At 48.2% G+C, this 19,809-nt stretch overlaps 1 protein-coding gene across 1 annotated transcript in view; it reads left to right on the top strand.

The window, feature by feature from the left end:
• The first annotated feature begins 6,983 nt into the window (after positions 1-6,983).
• Positions 6,984-19,809, top strand: part of GNG4 (G protein subunit gamma 4) — a 69,969-nt gene continuing 57,143 nt past the window's right edge. Inside the window, exon 1 of the mRNA XM_032609330.1 lies at positions 6,984-7,185. The gene's annotated coding sequence lies outside the window, so the exon portion shown is untranslated. The remainder of the gene's footprint in view (positions 7,186-19,809) is intronic.

The following is a 19,809-nucleotide window of genomic DNA, read 5'->3' as shown; positions in this document are numbered from 1 at the left end:
AACATATATGAGTTTTGAAAACATCCAAAAGTCATTCCGAACTGAATCTGGTAAATAAAATATTTGATAACTCTTTTAGTCAAAAACAAAGTACAATTACAAGGTATAAAAAAAAAGCGTGTGATTCTGCAGGTAATTCTGAAAGAGGAATTTTTTAATGTTTTGAGCAATTTACAGTATCATGAGAATAGGGTAGATTAGGTATATACTGGGAAAGAAGGATGGATGGAGGGAGGGAGGGATGGAGGGATGGTGTGGTGGGTGAATGGGTAAGTGGATGGCTGGGTGGACATGTCTCATTTGTTTGTTTCTTTGCTTGTTTTTAAGAAAACGTTCTAACTCAAAAGAAACAACTAAGTCCTAGGTTACCTTTCCTTATCTTTGGATAATGTCTTTTTACAGAACCTGAAGCCCCCACTTGGGTTATCTTCACTTACACACTTTCCTAAGTTTCTTCTTTGCTAAGAAACTCCCTACCTTGCAGTGAACTTATTTGACTTCCCCCAAAGAGTCTCTTACCCTCTTTCTTGTCCTCTGTTTCAGTAGATCCATGTTTATCTCAGGATAATTATTACACAAATATAAAAACAGGATAAGAATGACAGAGTCGTGTACACATGTCCATTCAGGGATCACAATAGCTCCTTATAGATCCACCAAAAAAGGCTCATTTAGACCCCTGTTTAAGACCAAAAAATTTGGCTATCACTCAGAGATGAATTGTGCCAGAAGCAATCAGTCTCTTTCAATCTGGTAATCCTTGTGTCTTCTTTGTGCAACAGATCACTCCATATAAGACAATATTTTGCAGTCTTTATTTATCACTATCACTGATCCTTGAAAACTTTTTATCCAGGAAAAATGTTCAAAAGGCAAGCCTTTTTGTAATTTTTCTCCTAAGTGGGGCCAGTCATACACCAAACCGCCTTTGCCAAATCCTTAAAAATATTTAAAATTAGGCAGATTAATAAGCACGTGGTTTTTCTTGATGCCCCATTAAACATGGAGTCCCATTTAACATTTCTTAAGCCTCTACAACATACCAGACACAAATATTTATAAGATGGGCTCTTAAAGAACTCATAGTATAGTGGAAAGAGGTATGGTTTGGTTTTTTTTTTATTTTGATACGATTTAGTACATTTTATAATAGAGGTTTTATAGATCAGACCGACTAAAATGGAAAGTGGGGAAGCAAACAGGTCAGGTTTCCCAAAGATATTAGTGATTTAGCCGAATCATGAAGAAAACAGAAATTTACTAATTTGGGCCAGGGTAGAAGGAAACCAGTGTTGCCCAGACTCAAAGGCATAAGAAAGCAGGAAGTAGAAGCAGTCCGTGTGTCAGGGACAGAAGGTAAAAGTGAGGGGATGAGGGGAAATGAAACCAAAAAGATGGGCCAAGAACTCCTGCTCCTACCACTCTGGGGAAACTGGGATCAGACTTACCCTTCCATGATAAACAACTGCAAACTGGAGGTACTATGTGAAACAAGGATTTTCAAACAGTGAAAAACACGCAGCACAGGTGTGCGATCCCTGAGAAAAAGGCTGCAGACTAAGTGAACCCTGTCATTGCCTCAGCTTTCTGCCTGGGGGCACTTACCAACCAAGGTGCAAAAGGGGATCCTAAGAAGAATACACAAGAATACATCTTGAGAGGAGGCTCAGAGATTAGAGTTTGGGGAGGCTGAGAAACAGGAATTTGTGGCACCGAGTGCCACCAGAAGGTTGCTGCCCAGACAAAGAGAACTAGGTTCCTGGTTGTGGAGACCCTGGAGGCTCTGGCTGAATGCTGTCATTTGTACAGAAGATAAAATGCCCTAGGTCTGAGCAAAGAATGTCCAAGGAGCTGTAAGCTGAACAATTCCCAGAGCTCCCGGGGGGGTTGGGATACATTTGAGTTCCAACCAATCAGAGAGGAAGAGTTCATTGAACATACAGGTACCCAGTTGAGACCTCAGAAGAGTCATACCATAGTAGGAAGGCTAAACTAGTCCTAGAATAAAGGCTAAAGTCCTTTAAAATAAGTATCCAAACTATCAAACCGATCCATAAGGAACTTAACTGCCTGCCAGGACAAAGTCCCTACTCTTTAAGTCAACAAAATCTAGGCATACAGCAACATATATTTACAATGTCTAGCATCTAATTTAAAAATTACTAGATAGGGGCTTCCCTGGTGGCGCAGTGGTTGGGAGTCCGCCTGCCGGTGCAGGGGACGCGGGTTCGTGCCCCGGTCCGGGAGGGTCCCACATGCTGCAGAGTGGCTGGGCCCGTGAGCCATGGCCGCTGAGCCTGCGCGTCCGGAGCCTGTGCTCCGCAACGGGAGAGGCCACAACAGTGAGAGGCCCGTGTACCGCAAAAAAAAAAAAAAAAAAAAAAAAATTACTAGATATAGGAAGAAATAAGAAAATGTGACCCAAAACAGTAGAAAACTTATCTAAAAGAAAGAGACCAAGAAAAGAAAGAATGGAATTCACAGAGAAGCATAATAAAATAGCTATTATAAGTATGCTCAAGGATTTAAAAAAAACAAATCTAATGAGAAAAAATGGAAGATTAGAAAAACGAAATGCAACTTCTAGAGATAAGCATACAATATCTGAAATTTTAAGAATTTAGATTTTATGTGATTTATGTTTATTTTTTTCCAGTTTTATTGGAATAAAATTGACAACAAACAACCCAGTCAAAAAATGGGCAGAAGAACTAAATAGACATTTCTCTAAAGAAGACATGCAGATGGCCAACAAGCACATGAAAAGATGCTCAACATTGCCAATTATTAGAGGAATGAAAATCAAAACCACAATGAGGTATCATCTCACACCAGTCAGAATGGTCATCATCAAAAAGTCTACAAATAACAAATGCTGGAGAGGGTGAAGAGAAAAGGGAACCCTCCTACACCATTGGTGGGAATGTAAATTGGTGCAGCCACTATGGAGAACAGAATGGAGGCTCCTCAAAAAAATAAAAATAGAACTACCATATGATCCAGCAATCCTACTCCTGGGCATATATCTGAAGAAAACAAAACCACCAATTTGAAAAGATACAAGCACCCCAGTGTTCACAGCAGCATTGTTTACAATAGCCAAGATATGGAAGCAACCTAAGTGTCAATCAACAGATAAATGGATAAAGAGGATGAGGTATATATATATATACAATGGAATACTACTCAACCATAAAAAGTATAACATTTTGCCATTTGTAACAACATGTATAGACCTGGAGGGTATTTAGTGAAGTAAATCAGATAGAGAAAAACAAATACTATATGTTAACACTTATATGTGGAATCTAAAAAATAAAACGAATGAATATAACAAAACAAACAGACTCACAGATATAGAGAACAAACTAGTGGTTACCAGTGGGGAGAGAAAATGGGAGAGGGGCAAGATAAGGGTATGGGATTAAGAGATACAAACTACTACTTACAAAATAAATCAACTACAAGGATATATTGTACAGCACAGGGAATATAGCCAATATTTATAATAAATTTAAATGGAGTGTAACCTATAAAATTTTTTTTTTTTTTTTTTTTTTTTGCGGTACGCGGGCCCCTCACTGTTGTGGCCTCTCCCATTGCAAAGCACAGGCTCCAGACGCGCAGGCTCACTGGCCATGGCTCATAGGCCCAGCCGCTCCGCGGCATGTGGGATCTTCCCGGACCGGGACACGAACCCGTGTCCCCTGCATCGGCAGGCGGACTCTCAACCACTGCGCCACCAGGGAAGCCCCTATAAAAATTTTGAATCACTATGTTGTACACCTGAAACTAATATAATATTGTAAATTAACTATATCTCAATTAAAAAAAAAGAGAGACAGGATAAAAGGAATGCACAATAATAGGACAAATAAAAGACAAATAGCAAGATTGTAGATTTAAACCCAACCACATGATAATTACATAAGAAGTAAATGACCCAAACACTCCAATTAAAAGGCCCAGTTTGGGGCTTCCCTGGTGGCGCAGTGGTTGAGAGTCTGCCTGCCAATGCAGGGGACACGGGTTCGAGCCCTGGTCTGGGAGGATCCCACATGCCGCAGAGCAACTAAGCCCCGTGAGCCATAATTACTGAGCTTGCGCGTCTTGAGCCTGTGCTCTGCAACAAGAGAGCCCGCGATAGTAAGAGGCCCAAGCACCGCGATGAAGAGTGGCCCCCGCTTGCCACAACTAGAGAAAGCCCTCGCACAGAAATGAAGACCCAACACAGCCATAAATAAATAAATAAATAAATAAAATTAAAAAAAAAAAAAAAAAAAAAAGGCCCAGTTTGGCAGGCTGAATAAAAAAGCAAGATCCAACTCTATGCTGTCTGCAAGAATAGAGAGTCCCCAGTTTAAGAATAAAGATACAGCTAAGTGAAATGTAAAAGGATGGAAAAAGATACATCATGCAAAGACCAATCTAAGAAATCTGCAGAGGCTATATCGGTATCAGACAAAGGTATCAGAACGGGGGGCAAAGGAAGGAAAATGGATGTCCAGGGTCTGCAGCCGGTGTCAGGTGATTGCAGCTAATGAAATAAAATTTACATTTTAAGGCAGGACAAGAAAATTTAAACACAAAATTGTCTCGTTCTGTCCCTTTATGCCTCCTTCCTCTCTCCCTAATGTGCATTTTTGTTACATATTAACCAGACCTTCTCAAAGATGAGAGTGCCTGCTGGGCCACAGGTCATTAACCCCCCCCCCCCTTTCTTCTAATTTTATCCATGTAAAAGAATAGCCTTCTTTCCCAACGCTAGGGGGTCATGGTGACTTGCTGCTTTGTATGGGCTTACCTGGACTGTATTATCCTTGGGGAACTTTACGTAAAATATCAATATGCCATTCTGATATACAATCTTTTGTCTCAAAAATGTGTATGACTGTGCCTCTGACTTCTAACAGGTGGAACAGTTCTCAGAGCCTTCTGAGAGTGTGTCTCCTGGGTTATAATCCTCAGTTTGGCTCGAATAAAATTCCCTTTTTTTCTCTTTAGTTTGTTAATTGAATTTTCGTCAACACAGCAGTCTTGGGTGATGGACAGAGATAGAATCAGAATCACCTAGAGGGCTTAAAACACCAATTGCTGGGCCCCAGCCCCAGAGTTTCTGAATCAGTAGGGCTGGGGTGGGTCCTGAGAATGTGCATTTCTAGCAAGTTCCCAGCTGATGCTGCTGGTCTAGGGATTCACTCTGGAGCCACGGGCTCAAAATGACCCTCTTCTTTCTCTTTAAAATGGACATAATTCTACTTTAAGGGGTATTGGAATGAATGAGAAAGATAAAATAAGTGAGTGAGGAATCTAAAAGGGTGGAAACTGATTTCCCTTACAATTGCCTGATTGCGATTGATTGAGATGGGAGTTGGGATAATAAGAACACTGAGGATTCTGCCTCAGCCAACCAACTGGGCAGTGGTGCCTCTGAGTCAGGAAGTACAGGAGAAATAGATTTGGAGGGTGGAAATAATGAGCCCAGTTTTGGATCTGTTGAATTTTAAATGCAGTTCTCATATATCTTTCTCACTTTTTAAAAAACGGTCAGTGTAGTGGGTATTTACTGGCTGAGCCACTTTACCATGGTTTAATTCTGTGTCTTAGATGGGCACTTCTAAGCTGTGACAAAAACCCGTGTGAGATGTTTGCTAGCCCCAGGTGAGGCTTTCTGAACTCCACATTTGCATTCTATCAGACACCTGGAGTCTCGGAATTTGCACATTTGTCTGGGGCAAATGTCAAGGTAACGGGGATCAGAGATCTCAGAAACAAGTGATCCTCGTACCCTTTACGGCAAGGAATGGCTGCTGATGGTAGATGAGGACGGCGAACGCAGGTTTTCGAGAAATATTTCCTAATTGTCAACCACGATTTTCTGCTGTTACTATAAAGGAATTAACATTGGCCTCCTTTTCCTACCAATCTTGCTAACACTGCTGTAAGTGTAACGTAGCTTCCCTATTCCAAATGTTTTGTATTGTTTTACCAGGAGTTGTAACATGGACGGCGCTTAAGCTGTTTTTCCCTAAAGGAAAAGGATTATAATAACGGAGAGGTTTTTAGTATCTCCATCGCAAAACGCTTACAGTTCAGAAGGAATGAGGAGTCGCCAAGGATTTCCCCGTGTAAACAGCTTCTGCTCTCCACGAACACTAGGAATGTGCTCCCGCCTTCCCGGTCGCAGCCCGGGAGGAGAGCTCGCGGCTCACTTCCACTCCCAACGCCTTGGGCTGGTGTGGCCACCCTTACATTTCCCGTTACTTAGCAACGTCCCGGTAAATGGAGACAATGGCCTGTGAATCTTTACGGGTATTAAGCATTTCTCCTTTCACTGCCCCCCCTTGGGGGTGGGGTGGGGTGCTGTGTATTCTTTGGTGATGGATGGCAACCGGCCGCGCCTAGCCGGGTTGGTCCACGGAGCTAACCCGCTGGCAAGGATGAAGTTGCCAGAGGCCGAGGTCCCCGAACCCCGCGAGGACCACGGCCCCAACACCCCACCGTCCCCCTCATCTCCCCTCCTCCAGCCCCTGGACGATGCGCGTCCCAGGCGGAGAGCTGGGCCGGGCGGGGTCGCGGGGTCGGGGATGGGAGGCTAGGGGCGCTGGGAGTGCGCGGAGCCCGGGTGCGGGAGCCCCGGTGACGCACCAGTGACGTCGACGGCGGCGGGCGGGATTTCCTGGCCCCTCCCGGCCCTTCCCGGGCGCCGGGCGAGACCCTGCTGCGGAGTGGGCGCGACCAGAGTGGACGCCAGAAGGCGGGGTTCGGCGACACGCGCTCTGCACCCGCCGGACCCGGACGCACGCCTGGAGCCCGGCACGGGGGGTGCCGAGCAAACAAAGTACTCGGCAGCTGGGTGACCGCACTCGCTAGCGGGGCACGGGCTCGCCCACCTGCACCCAGCGCTCGGCCTCACGGGGTCTTTCCCTTGCCCGGGCCTGGAGGCACGGGGCGGGGCGGGGCGGGGCTGGTGACGCGGCGCGGAGACCCCGGGGGCGGCGCGCTGCGCGAGGCGCGCGTTTCCACCGCCAGCCCGTCGGCGCCCAGGCGCGGGAGCCCGAGCGCCGAGCCGGAGCCCGCCCAGCCTTGCGCCCGGATTGAGGGGCGATGCCGTTCGGTCTGGCCACCCACTGCGAGCACGGCTCCGGAGACAAAGCCAGCGCGTGAGCGGCGCCCTCGGCCCGGGTAAGTGCCGGCCGGGGCGTGTCGGTGGGGAACGAAAGGCACCGTCCTTGCTCCAGCGAGCTCGGGGCGAGCCAGAGACAAAAGGGAAACTCGGGCGGGACGCTCTCTGGAAGTGGAGAGACGGTTCTGGTGCCTGCGTCTTCCTGCAGCTGTCAGCGGAAGCTCACGAAACGAATACCTGTGATCATCTTGTCCGTCCGCGGCGAACCCGGCCTGCGCGGCGCCCGCACAGGTGGGCATCGTCGGCGGCCCGGCGCCGGCGCGTGCGGGGGCTCCTCGAAGCCAGGATCCTCCGCCGAGCCCTTGGGAAACCCGAGCGCAGGTTTGGACAGACAGCTCGGAACGTCTCAAGGGTCTCCTGGGGGTCGGGGTCGCCCCATTTTTCCGGCTCGAGGCGGGGGAGGCTTCTGGGGACCCGTTTTTCGTATGTAGGTCACGGCAGTTCGCTCTTGTCTCGGCAGGGGCGTCCCCCGTTGAGGAGCGCCGTAATGGGAGGGACAGAGTGGCTAGTTGGTCATTTTATTTGGAGAAATGCTTTGGGCCTGAAGAAGCCCTCTTGATTCCGCAGCACCCGGGACACCTACCTCGGGCGGCGACAGTGGACGGAGGGGCGACGGTTTGTCCCCCCCTTATGGCGTCTGTCCCCGAGTCTGGTGCTGAAATGAGCTGCGCTCGCACCCAGCGGCATTCGGGGAGCTTAGGTTTAATTTTTTAAATTACCTTAGAAATAAAAACAAGAGGATGGGATGGGGCGGTGGACAGAGGTGTGACTGGAGAAGACTTCTTAATTTAAAAACAAGGAGGACTTATTTCTCTGTATCTTGAGCTAGGGTGTTAGGAAATGCAGAAATGGTAAAGTTTGATCAAGTGATAAAGTGGATCCTGGACACGGGTTCTCCCGCCCTCTTCCCAGCTCCCCACCGGCGCCTGTTTTCTTCTCTCTCTGTTGCCTCCCAGGACTGTAAAAGGCTGGCGCAGGGCCGGCTGGGCTGCGCTGGTGTTTCCCATTAAACCGTGTCAGTCTCATCATCTGCTCATGAGTCCTCACTGTGGTGCTTCCTTCTCATGGTGCGACAGGAAAATTCAGTGGCAAATGCCTCAAAGAGGCAGGGAGGGGACCCGGGCCCTCTGGCTGGCTTCTCGATCCTTTGGGGAAATCCTTTTCCTGGTTTCTGCATGCTGGGGGTGGGGGTGGGGGGAAGGAGGCACCCACCATCAGATCTGGCCCAGTTCCCTGCTGTGGGAACAAACGAGGTGAAAAATGGAAAGCCTTTTTCAATCCTGAGAAACAAGACACAGTACACTGTAACTGTGAATTATTTTTGAAGTGTAGGGTTGGCAGCATTATCAGTCGTGATGAGACATGGATATAGCTGGGCATAACTAGTAGGCGTTAAGGTAAGGTGTATTGTGATGCTAGTTAATGAGTAGCCGCACCATGGGGTTATTAGGCTGAAATGACTATTTAGGACAATGGGCTTCCAGTTTTCTCCTCCGCCCACACGTGGCTCCTATCCTTCAGCCTCCTTAACGTAAAATTGTTCAGAGGAAGCCTCTAGAAGATGTTTGGGCAGCTGAGAAAAAAAGCGGTGCAAAAGGGTCATTCCCAGTGGTGCTATGATTGGCCGGGCAATCGCCTTTGCCGTTTCTCATGCAAGTTAATGGTGGAGAAACGAGGAAAAAGCTTTTCTTGTATTCATCTTACAGTTTTTAAAGCCAAAATGACAGTCCTTGAAGCCCTCCAAATCTCAGTACGTTCTTCGAAATGGTGGAACATCAGGTGGGAACTGGACACTGTCCTCTTGTCCCCCTGGTTCCCAGGGAGGCTAGAGCCTGGCAGCTGTCTCAGGAGGATGGGGTTGAGCTTACGAGTGACTGAATAATGTCATCTCTCGCGCACACGCACACACTGACTCACCACGTAACTACTCCTTGCTGAGGAAAGCAGCCAAATGGCTGAGAAAAGACTGAAGTCTACTAGACGAATCCTTCTCATTTATTTATAGCCACATATCACTGTCAGATTTTTCTTACCTTGTCTGCTGTTTTGTTCTAGTTGAGGAAGGGAGAATGCCTAGTAATGCAATGCACGTTAGTAGATTGACCTTTTTTCTTCATGGAATTTTGAAACAGTGTCTTTAAGATATTACCTGATTTGTTCTCAGAACACCTTTATGAGAATTTACTATCAATATTATCTAATCTTGCAGATTATTCCTGTTCTTTTTTTTCCACTCTAGACATCTTCAGGCTTCCAGAGGACTATTATTCAGGTAGAGAAATTGTTCATCAGTTTTCTTAAGCCAGAAACTGAAATTTAACTTCCTTCATGCACCAAAAATACTACCAAAATATCCTTTCAACAGTAGTCAGCAAAGGAATTTTAACTGAAAATCGGAGAAGCTGAATGAGTGTCAGAAAAGAAAAACAGGGAGATCAATTACACTATAGAAATTAGTGTAATACTACTGAAATGTTTTAAGTAGCTGGTTGAAGCCACATGAAGAATAAACCAAATATCTTTTAAAAAATGATCAGAAGTGAAAACAAGCAAATGAAATTTCCATTTAGGGAAGGAAGTAGAGGCAAGAAGTACTGCTGGAAGAAGAAAAATTACTGCAGAGAAAACAGTGGGTACTTAAAAAGAGCTCCATTCAACAAGCTAGCTGGAGCATTCCAAATCACTTTAATTGTCAAGGAGCTTTTGTGAGGTCAAATGGCAGCTGGTGTGCAATCAGTTTTTCTGGTGGAACTTGGCAAACAAAATGGCAGGTCCTGGGACTTCCCTGGTGACTCAGTGGTTAAGAATATGCCTGCCAATGCAGGGACACAGGTTCGAACCCTGGTCCGGGAAGATCCCACGTGCCGCGGAGCAACTAAGCCTGTGCGCCGCAGCTACTGAGCCTGCGCTCCAGAGCTCGTGTGCCACAACTACTGAAGCCTGCACACGTAGAGCCCGTGCTCCGCAACAAGAGAAGCCACCCAATGAGAAGCCCGCGCACCAGAACGAAGAGTAGCCCCCGCTCTCCGCAACTAGAGAAAGACCGCACGCAGGAACAAAGACCCAACGCAGCCAAAAATAAAATGTAAATTAATTAATTAATTTTTTAAAAAGTCAGGTCCTGTGCAGATTGGGGAGTGCGGAGTGTGTTGAGGATATGGTGCTTCTGGAATGGGCCCTGGGTGTGGAGAAGCTACTCTGTCCCTGAAGCCCTGAGGTTCCCAGGTATCTGCAAGTGAGTCACCAGTGGCTCAGCCTAGGAGGACCAGACAGCAGAGGGAGCAGCGGGCAACGGCGTGGAGGGAGGACCAGGCTTCACCTGGATGCCCCTCGTGGATGAGCTCATTTAATCCTCCCGGCGTACCTGGAAGGTTTCTCTTCAGCAAAACAAAAGAAGACAACGGTGTCCGTAGTGTCCTTTTTATCCAGGGGTATATCTGGCAGGGTACTTGTGGTGGGTGGTGACTTTTTTAACTAACCAAGGAAACGCATATACCAGTGGGAGGCGAGCGATTGAGATGCGTGGAAGAGACCCACCCCCAGGGACTGCATTTGTGCTCCCTTCCCAAAGAAGATTTGTTCCTCTCACTTCTTAGAGTTCTCAAACCATTTCTCCCTGGGCAGCTGGGTTGACTCTCTAGTGGGACATCTGCTGTGAGGCTGAGGAAGTAGATATAGGAGACAGAAGATAGAAGAAATGGTGCTTTGTGACCACCTAGAGGGGTGGGGTAGGGATGGTGGGAGGGAGGAGATATGGGGGTATATGTATACGTATAGCTGATTCACTTTGTTATAAAGCAGAAACTAACACACCATTGTAAAGCAATTATACTCCAATAAAGATGTTAAGAAAAACAAACACACACACAAAAATAAATAATTTAAAGAAAAATTGAAAAAAATTAAAAAAAACCATCCCTCTGAGGCCCAAGTCACCCCCTCTGCCCCATCAAACTCATGCACGAGCCCTCCCTCCACCCGGTAACTGGCGCGAGCTGCGCTTTCTGCTTTTCTCATTCGTCCCTGTGCTTCCTCCTGGTGCTCGTGTGTAACTTGCAGCTCTGGGGCCTTCTCTGCCACGCCCTCCCCAAGGTCGCCACCAAAGGAAGAGGGGCAGGATGATAGCAATAGGAAGAAGGAAAACATTTAAAATTGTTTCCAAAATTCTTATTAGAGCACCTTTGCAACTGCAGCTTAAAAGGGGTTACTGTGAAAAATACATGTGCCCCCATAGCCCCACCAACCCGAATTCAAGTGTAATTACTCCTTCCGGTGTTGTGTCACACAAATATGTAAAATTGAGAGATGTTCGCCAAAACAATACACGAGTATAAAGGTCCAAGTAGGAGAAACGGAATTAGAAAACAGGAAGGAAAGAGCAAGGGAATATTGAGAGGGGGTAGAAAGCAGAGCAAGGTGGGGCATTGCTGAGGACAGTCTGTTACAAGTAGGTTATCTTCCATGATGGCCCCTCGGACGCTGTGGCTTAGGTTCCGGACGCTGTTGGAGAGGCAAAGACAGGGATGGTAGACAGTGGGTGGTGTCAGGACCCTCACATCCTGGAGGGGACCCCCTTTTTATCGGTGGGACCCACTATCACAGTGGCCTCCACCTTTCCATCTTTCCTTACCTGTATGAGGGTCCAGGCACATCCAAGAATTGGAATCCTCCTCCGGCATGTTTTTCCAGCCTGATTTGGGCAGGCATCTGTCCTGTTGCTCCGTAGTACCTGCTATGCATACCCTTTATGGAAACTGTAGGAGAGGAAGAAAATTTCTCCTCTACCTTCTTATATTCTGTGCCTGGGGCCTTGGAAGTAAACTGAGGACAGGCAAGAATAACAAGAGAAAAGAGCCAGATTAACAGGGGAAAAGGTTTATTATGCATGCGCACAGGACCTTCACAGGATAGAAGAGCAAACCCAAAGAACCGGTTAGGCTTGAGAGCGTAGGTACCATTTTAACAAAGGGACGTGAGTTGTGGGAAAGTGACAAGACAAAGATACAGGGCTTTGAGCTTCCAGGGGTGGTAAATTTTGGGAAGGTAAGTAAGTAGCGAAAACTAATGGCAGATAAGGGTTATTTTCTTTGTGTAGGTTTATTTGTGCAGGCCCATCTTGGTGGTGTCTTTCTCCAGTGATACTGGTTCTTTTCCTCCTCCTGGGTGATGGGAGGGGAAAACACCTTCACAAAGGGAGATTTATATCCTGCTTTTAGGTAGAAAGGGGGAGGCCAGAGAATTTCTCCTGTGTCTGCTGTTTTCTAATTGCCTTCAGCTCAATCCTTATGCCAAGGTGGCATATTTTGGGGTGGTCTATTCTGATCCCCTTCAGAATTTCCAGCAAAGTCTAGAGCCCAAAACTGGTGGCCTGCTAAACCAGTGTGAGCTCTTTGCTCTTTGCTTTTAGTCTCTGTTCCTCAATCTTGGGAAAAATCTGTTTTCTCTGTGCCCCGCTTGACTTCACTTACAACCCAGGGTCTCTAACTGGTCTGTAGGTGCTTATTTAGCCCCTGACACCTGTGGGACCACACGGACAAGGGAGGGTCGCATCTTGGTTAAGGAGACAGATTACTTAAGCGTGTAAGTGTATGTTTGATGGTATATATGGGGGAAGCAAATGTTGCAGGGATGTAGAGACACAGTCAGGCTTCTGAAGTTTTAAGGGCTGTGTGGCCAGGAAGGGATGATGGAACTTGAGATTTCCAAAGCGTTGAACCTCAAGGGAAGTAACACAGGGAAGCAGTCACCAAATTCTTTCTGGAGCAAAAAGGTGAGGCGTAGTTACATAAATCGGCCTTCATCGGCATCCCGTATTCTCTTCTTCAGCTGAATTTTAACTAACACGGACAGGGTCACCGGAGTCTTCTGCTGACTTAGACCTTTGGGTACCCGGGTGACCCCACTACCCTGTCCCTGTCTCTGAGTGGCTTTGCCTCATCTCCCTTGCAAGCGGGGTTTGGTGTTTCAGCTCCACTCGGCCGGTCTTGTAGAATCGTGTCTTCTTCTGGCTGTTTCCCACAGACCTTTCTGTGCTCCGTCCGTCTGTCCACCTTGCAGCGAGTGTGACCACTGCCACCACTCTGCCATGTCTCCATGTCCTCAGAACTGCTAAGAGGAGGTTAGAGAAAAGCACAGTGTGTCCTGCATGGGGCAGGGTGGAGGGGGACCAGCCCTGACATCCCCCGCCCGTTACATACTCTAATGGGTCAAAGTCCTCTGAACTGCCCAGTTTCTCTCCAAACCCTCTCCTTGTGCTAGAATCTGTTTTAGTAAATAGCGTCTGAAATAAGCCGATCGTTGGCCTGGACCCAGGTGTGTTTTCTTTGTCATGGGATTTGTCACCACGGACTTCTGCCCATCCTCACCGTGACCAGCCTTCCCAGGGTGGTCAGCCTTTCTCTGCTTCTCCTGTGCGTTAACTGCTGCAAACCACGTTCAGCAAGTTCGGGTCTTCAGCAGGACCTGGAAAGCCGAGTCCCATTTTTGAATCCAGACAAGCGAGAAAGGGCTCTCTAAGCCAGAGTGACCAGCCTGTGTGAAGGCCCAGAGTTAGGAAAGTGCAGTGAGGAGAGTGGAAAGGGCAGATCGGAGCCCGGTTATGAAGGCGCATGAGTGGCATATGGAAGAGTCTTTTTTTTTTTTTTTTTGCGGCACGCGGGCCTCTCACTGTTGTGGCCTCTCCCGTTGCGGAGCACGGGCTCCGGACGCGCAGGTTCAGCGGCCATGGCGCATGGGCCCAGCCGCTCCGCGGCATGTGGGATCTTCCCGGACCGGGGCACGAACCCGCGTCCCCTGCACCAGCAGGCGGACTCTCAACCACTGCGCCACTAGTGAAGCCCTGGAAGAGTCTTTTGTAGGAGGAATGGGGATCCAGGGCAGGGGTTGAGCAGATCCAGGATTTAGCAGGTCCCAGCCTTGGCGCCCTGTGCCTGCTGTGCAGGGTGAGTCAGAGCGGCTAGCAGGAGATGGAGGGCAGGGGGAGCTGGGAGGTGCATCCAGGTGAGCAGAAATCCGGCTGGAGACGGAGCCAGAGCTGCTAGTACCCAGGTGAAGCCAGGGGGTGGGTGACACTGCCCACTTGCGGGGGGTCCGAGGGAAACCAAGTAGGGAGGCTTCAGAGAACAGATATGAAGTGTGGGCCAAACAAAAATGATTCTGTAGAATGTATACTCTTTCTGCTGCAAGTTCTCATGTTTTGAAGTCCCTTAAAAGGGACCCCCCCTGCCTAGCAGTCCCTGAGGCTGCTCAGGCCGCCAGTCTCTGCGAAGCAACAGCAAACCGCCACCACCCTGCTTCCCCGGATGACTCATTCTTTCTGCGTTCAAGCCGTTGCAGCGCTGCTTCTTGTTTATGACTCCTTTGTCCCCCTGACGTTACGCACTTGATCCGATGCTCTCACCAGTCGCTGACGTCGGGGGTTACGGTTTCTTAGCCTTCCGTGAGAACGTGTCTCTATCCAAGGGTGAGTCTCTGTTTTATGTTTTTCCCGAACCTCCTGGTACCCCTCTACCCACCCCCAAGGTCTGGTGGCCCGAGGCAGGAGCTCTGGGCCCTGGCCCAGCTTCACGGTAACCATGGCAACTCACCTAAACCACCCACAGATTGACCCACGGCCCCAGGCTAGCTCGGGCTCCCTCTAGTTGTTAGGTGTTAGCTGTGAAACAGGCCCCGTGGTGGGGTTTGCTCTCTTTCTTTCTATCTTTCTTTCTTTTTTTTTTTTTTTTTAAACAGTCCTCACTCTATCCTGCTGTTTTTCCTCACTGCACCTTCTACGTGGGAGGGATACAGCAGTGGAAAAGGCAGGCAGTGGACGGGGAAACAAAAAAAATCCCTGCCCTCGTATATGTTTTAGTAGAGGCATCACACCATAATAATAAGTCAGAAAATCGAAAGTAATTTAAATAAGCAAATAAATGAGCATTTAACAGTATAATCGGTGCTTGGGAAAAAAATAAAACGAAGAAGGGAGATAGGGAATGCTAGGGAAGGGTGTTATGAATTTAAAATGCGCTGCTCTTGGAAGGATTACGATGTTGATCCAAGATGAAGGTCAGGAGGTAAATGAACTTACCTGATCTGTGTGGTGCCAGTGAAAATGGAAGCAGCTGGAAACGTGGTAGACCCACAGGTTATTGATGCTCAGCGGCCTTCCTTGACAGAACAGGGCTTCGTTGCCCTCCTTCCACACTCCCACCGTACAAGGAAGGTGCATTTCCCAAAAGGAGTGTTTGGTAGTGTCGACTGAAAAAAAACGCACCACGTGAGAGTTGAGAATTATGTTTTATTCGATGGATTGACTGAGGACTTAAGCCGAGGACACAGCCTCTCAGATCGCTCTGAGGAACTGCTCTGAAAAGGTCAGGGAGGACCAAGGCTATACAGGAGTTTCTGCAACAAAGACCAGGTAGTCGGAACATCAAAAGCTTACTGAAATTAAAGAAAACCAGATATCTCAGGTTAATAAATTGAGCACTTTTCTTCGTATGGGCAGATGCAAGAGTCTGGGCTCATTGAAATGATTCCTTTGATATGCGCCGTAACTCTCTAGGGTCAGTATCCTGCTTTTCTCCATCCTGAAACCCTTCAGGGTGCACAGCTGGGGGTGACTGCAGTGGCTTCTGGTTTGATGGTCGCAACATCCTTTGTTTACTGATACTGGCAGGTGACATTCTTCATCCCCAGCAGTATAACTCGGGGCAAGAGGCAGAGACTCTCAGCAAAATAACACACAGCACAAAGATGTCTCTCACAGAACAGCCTGTTTTGTGGACACCCCACCCATCCAGGGACCGGACCAATGGGCCAAGCAGCTCCTGATGTACCAGGCTCCAGATAGAGCCTGGTACCGGGGAGTTTGACCCATCCCGGAGCCCTCCAGAGAGTGCCCTGAGAGGCTGGATCAGAGACCTGCACGTCTTGAAGATCTGGGGGCTCGCTAGAGTAGAGAGACCACCCGCAGGTCCACTCTTCTGCGGGCCTGGATGGGCTAGGGGACACAGCTCTGTAAGAAGGGTTTCATATGTTCTGGATGTGATGTGGGGCCTGCCTCGTTCACAGTAAGTTTGCTTAATGATGAGCTGCCCTGGCTGTTCCTTCCATTTTAACACACCTGTTTAGGGAACCATTTATTTGTAGCACAGTCTGTCTGTGAAATTCAGGGTAGATCCATCCGTGGTTTCCAAACCTGGCTGCATGACACAATTGCTTTGGGTAGTTTTCAGAAATACTGCTTTCTTGCCTCACCCCTGGACGTTCTGATTCAGCAGGTCTGGGCTAGAGCCTGGGACTGTGTTTTGAGTTTTACAAACCACGGAACCAGGTGATTTCTGTGGGTCTTTCTTCCTTGTGTCTGATCGCCCCCAACCTGCCCAAGCGTCGTGGAGCCTGTTTCCCATGCTGGTCCCTCCCGCCCACCTGCAGCCCTGAGACGTGACTCCCAGCAAACGCCACCTGGCTGCCACGCGTGCTGGAGCCCAGGTCTCCCTCCCTTCCAGGATGAACGCATGCATCTGTCGTCCCTGCATTTCATGCGAGAGCCTCCTCGATGGGGAAGCCAGCTACTCTCCCTGAATAACCGCCCCCGTGCAGAGCACAATGACCTTGGGACACAGACATGCCCTCCACAGCTCGCCTCCCGCAGGGAGCAGCACCCCGTGGTCTGGAGCACCCGGCAGGTTGCACCCCTGTTTGCTGTGGAGTCAGGAGGGACCCTTGGTTGTTGATGAGACATGTGAAGGCTGCTGTGTGCCATGTGCTGGGGGTCGGGACGCAGAGATGAGAAGAAGGCATCCCAGCTCTTGAGGAATTTACGATCTAGTGAGACAGGCAGGTGATCATAACACCACAGGGAACTGAGAACAGGTTCCCCCAATCACAAATCTAGCCTAAGTCGTGGAAGGCTTCCAGAAGGGTCTCAGGATTTGGCCAGGTGAAAGGGTTGGGGCAGAGCCAGTGAGTGGTGGAGGCTTTCCAGGCTGAGACTTTCTGCTTGAGCAAATAATAGTAATCATAGTAGCAAACATTTATTGAGTGTTTACTGTTATACGTGGCAGACTCTAAGTGCCTTCTATTATACTACGTATTTACTCCTTGATGACTGTTGTGTTAGGAAAAATAATCCCCCCCCCCAAAGATGGCCACACTCAAATACCTAGAACCTAATGAATCTGTTAGCTTAAGGGTAGAAGAGATTTTGCAGATATGAGTAAGAATCTTGAGGTGGGGGAGTTAGCGTGGATTATTTGGTGGGCCCAATGTAATCACAAGTATCTTTATAAGAGGAGGGTAGGAGTGTCTGAGAGATTGAAGGTGTCATGGTGGCTTTGAAGGTAGAGGAAGGCCACAAGCAGGGAGTGGAGGTGGCCTCTGGAAGCTGGAAAAGGCCAGGAAGTGTTACCAAACTTAGTTCAGCAGTTCACCACTCAAAAACAAATAATCGAGAGGCAAGTGTTGCTGAAAAGGAAAGTTGTTTTAATCAGAAAAGCCAGCGATCTGGGGAGAAGGTGGACTCATGTCTGAGACCAACTCCGAAGATTCTGCTCAGCATGACAATTCTTGGAAAGGGAAAACAATCTCAGTTAATCATTAAGGTAGGAGGTCAGATTCTTCATCGTTTTTTGTTTTTTTTTTGGTTTAATTTTATTTATATTTGGCTGTGTTGGGTCTTCGTTGCTGCGCGCAGGCTTTCTCTAGTTGCGGCGAGCGGGGGCTACTCTTCGTTGTGGTGCACAGGCTTCTCATTGCGGTGGTTTCTCGTTGCGGAGCACCGACTCTAAGCACGCGGGCTTCGGTAGTTGCGGCACGCGGGCTCAGTAGTTATGGCTCACGGGCTCTAGAGCGCAGGCTCGGTAGTTGAGGCGCATGGGCTTAGTTGCTCCGCAGCATGTGGGATCTTCCCGGACCAGGGCTCGAACCCGTGTCCCCTGCATTGGCAGGCGGATTCTTATCCACTGCGCCACCAGGGAAGTTCCCTCGTCATTTTTCCATTGCTAGCAGACTGCTGACTTCTGATCTTCCTTTGGATGCTGTCTTGCCTGCCTGGTTCACTTGCACATTTGCTAAGGTGGAAGCTGGGGGTACAGAGTCAGTCATTCTTTAATTACTTAATTCTTCATTCTCACACCTTTTAATCCAGGAAAGGAATCAACAGGTTAGGTAAGGCGTTGTGTATGTTCAGTAGAGCAGAACTCAGGAGGCAGGTTAAATGTTACCGAGTGATTTCATTTCTGTAAGGTTTGAGGGGAACAGAAATGGGCAAACAGGAAAGGGACAAAAGAGCTGCTTATAGAAACTTTCTCCCCCAGAGCCTCCCCCTCCAGCCCTCCTGATGCTGTGGAGTTCCAAACTCCAGCACTATAAAATCATAAGTTTGTGTTGCTTTAAGCCATGAGTTTGTGGTAATTCATTGCAGCAGCGATAGGAAAGGAATACAGAGAGCCATTACTTTTTCCATCTTGCCACTGAAGAAACCAAGAGGTTAAGTAACCCGCCCAAAATTTCATAGCAAGTAAGAAGTAAATCCGGGATCCAAAATTCATCTGTCTGGCCTCAGATTCTGCGGTTACTTGTCCACTTTCATTTCTCTCCTGCCTGGCAGAGGTTAAAAAGCATCAGGGCCCCTTGGGCTTCCCTGGTGGCGCAGTGGTTGAGAGTCCGCCTGCCGATGCAGGGGACACGGGTTCGTGACCCGGTCCGGGAGGATCCCACATGCCGCGGCGCGGCTGGGCCCGTGAGCCATGGCCGCTGAGCCTGCGCGTCCGGAGCCTGTGCTCCGCAACGGGAGAGGCCATGGCAGTGAGAGGCCCGCGTACCGCAAAAAAAAAAAAAAAAAAAAAAAAAAAAAAAAAAAAAAAAAAAAAAGGCATCATAGCCCCTGGAGGTTGTCAGGAAATAGCTTTTCTCCGCTATCTGATGGTTTTTACTCCTCCTTGGCTGAGTGGTTAAGGACAGACTCGGGTTAAGCACAGCACCCTCATGCATTTAAAATTCTCCTGTCTTCAAACATCTGTTCCTACCTCATGATTCCTTTGTTCATGCATTCTAACTCATTTTCTCTCTCATAGAAAGCATCCCCTGTCCCTCTGTCTTTGACTGAAATAAGTGGTGAGAGGAATTTGAAGGCAGGATTATAGGTTTTTGTTTTTTTTAATATTAAGCACAGTAGGCATTACTTGAAGCCACACCTCCAGATACATCTGCTTCACTTGTACTCCAGGTCTTCTACGGGCTGTGCTTAGATTTCCAGAGGAGCAATGGCTCACGTTTCGGAATTTACTAAAAGCATTCATGTCCCCAGTCCACTTGATCATTTCAGAAATGCTGGGGGGATGTTTATCCCCGTGTTTCAGTGAGGAAACTAAGGCTCAAAGAAGTTCAGTGGGGACTTCCCTGGCAGTCCAGTGGTTAGCACTCCACACTTCCACTGCTGAGGGTGCGGGTTCAATACCTGGTCAGGGAACTAAGATCCCACAAGCTGTGCGGTGCAGCCAAACTAAAAAAAAAAAAAAAAAGTTCAGTGTGGCCGAGGCACACAGCAGAGCCAGGATGGAAGCTCTGGGCCTCCACGCTTTCTCTATTGTGTTCTTTTGCCTCTTAAAGGAAAAAAAAAAAGTTGACCCAAAACA

The sequence above is a fragment of the Phocoena sinus genome, chromosome 16 (assembly GCF_008692025.1).
Source record: "Phocoena sinus isolate mPhoSin1 chromosome 16, mPhoSin1.pri, whole genome shotgun sequence".
Classification (NCBI taxonomy): domain Eukaryota; kingdom Metazoa; phylum Chordata; class Mammalia; order Artiodactyla; family Phocoenidae; genus Phocoena; species Phocoena sinus.
The sequence above is the reverse complement of the archived record's forward strand: the minus strand, read 5'-3'. Positions and strand labels throughout refer to the sequence as shown.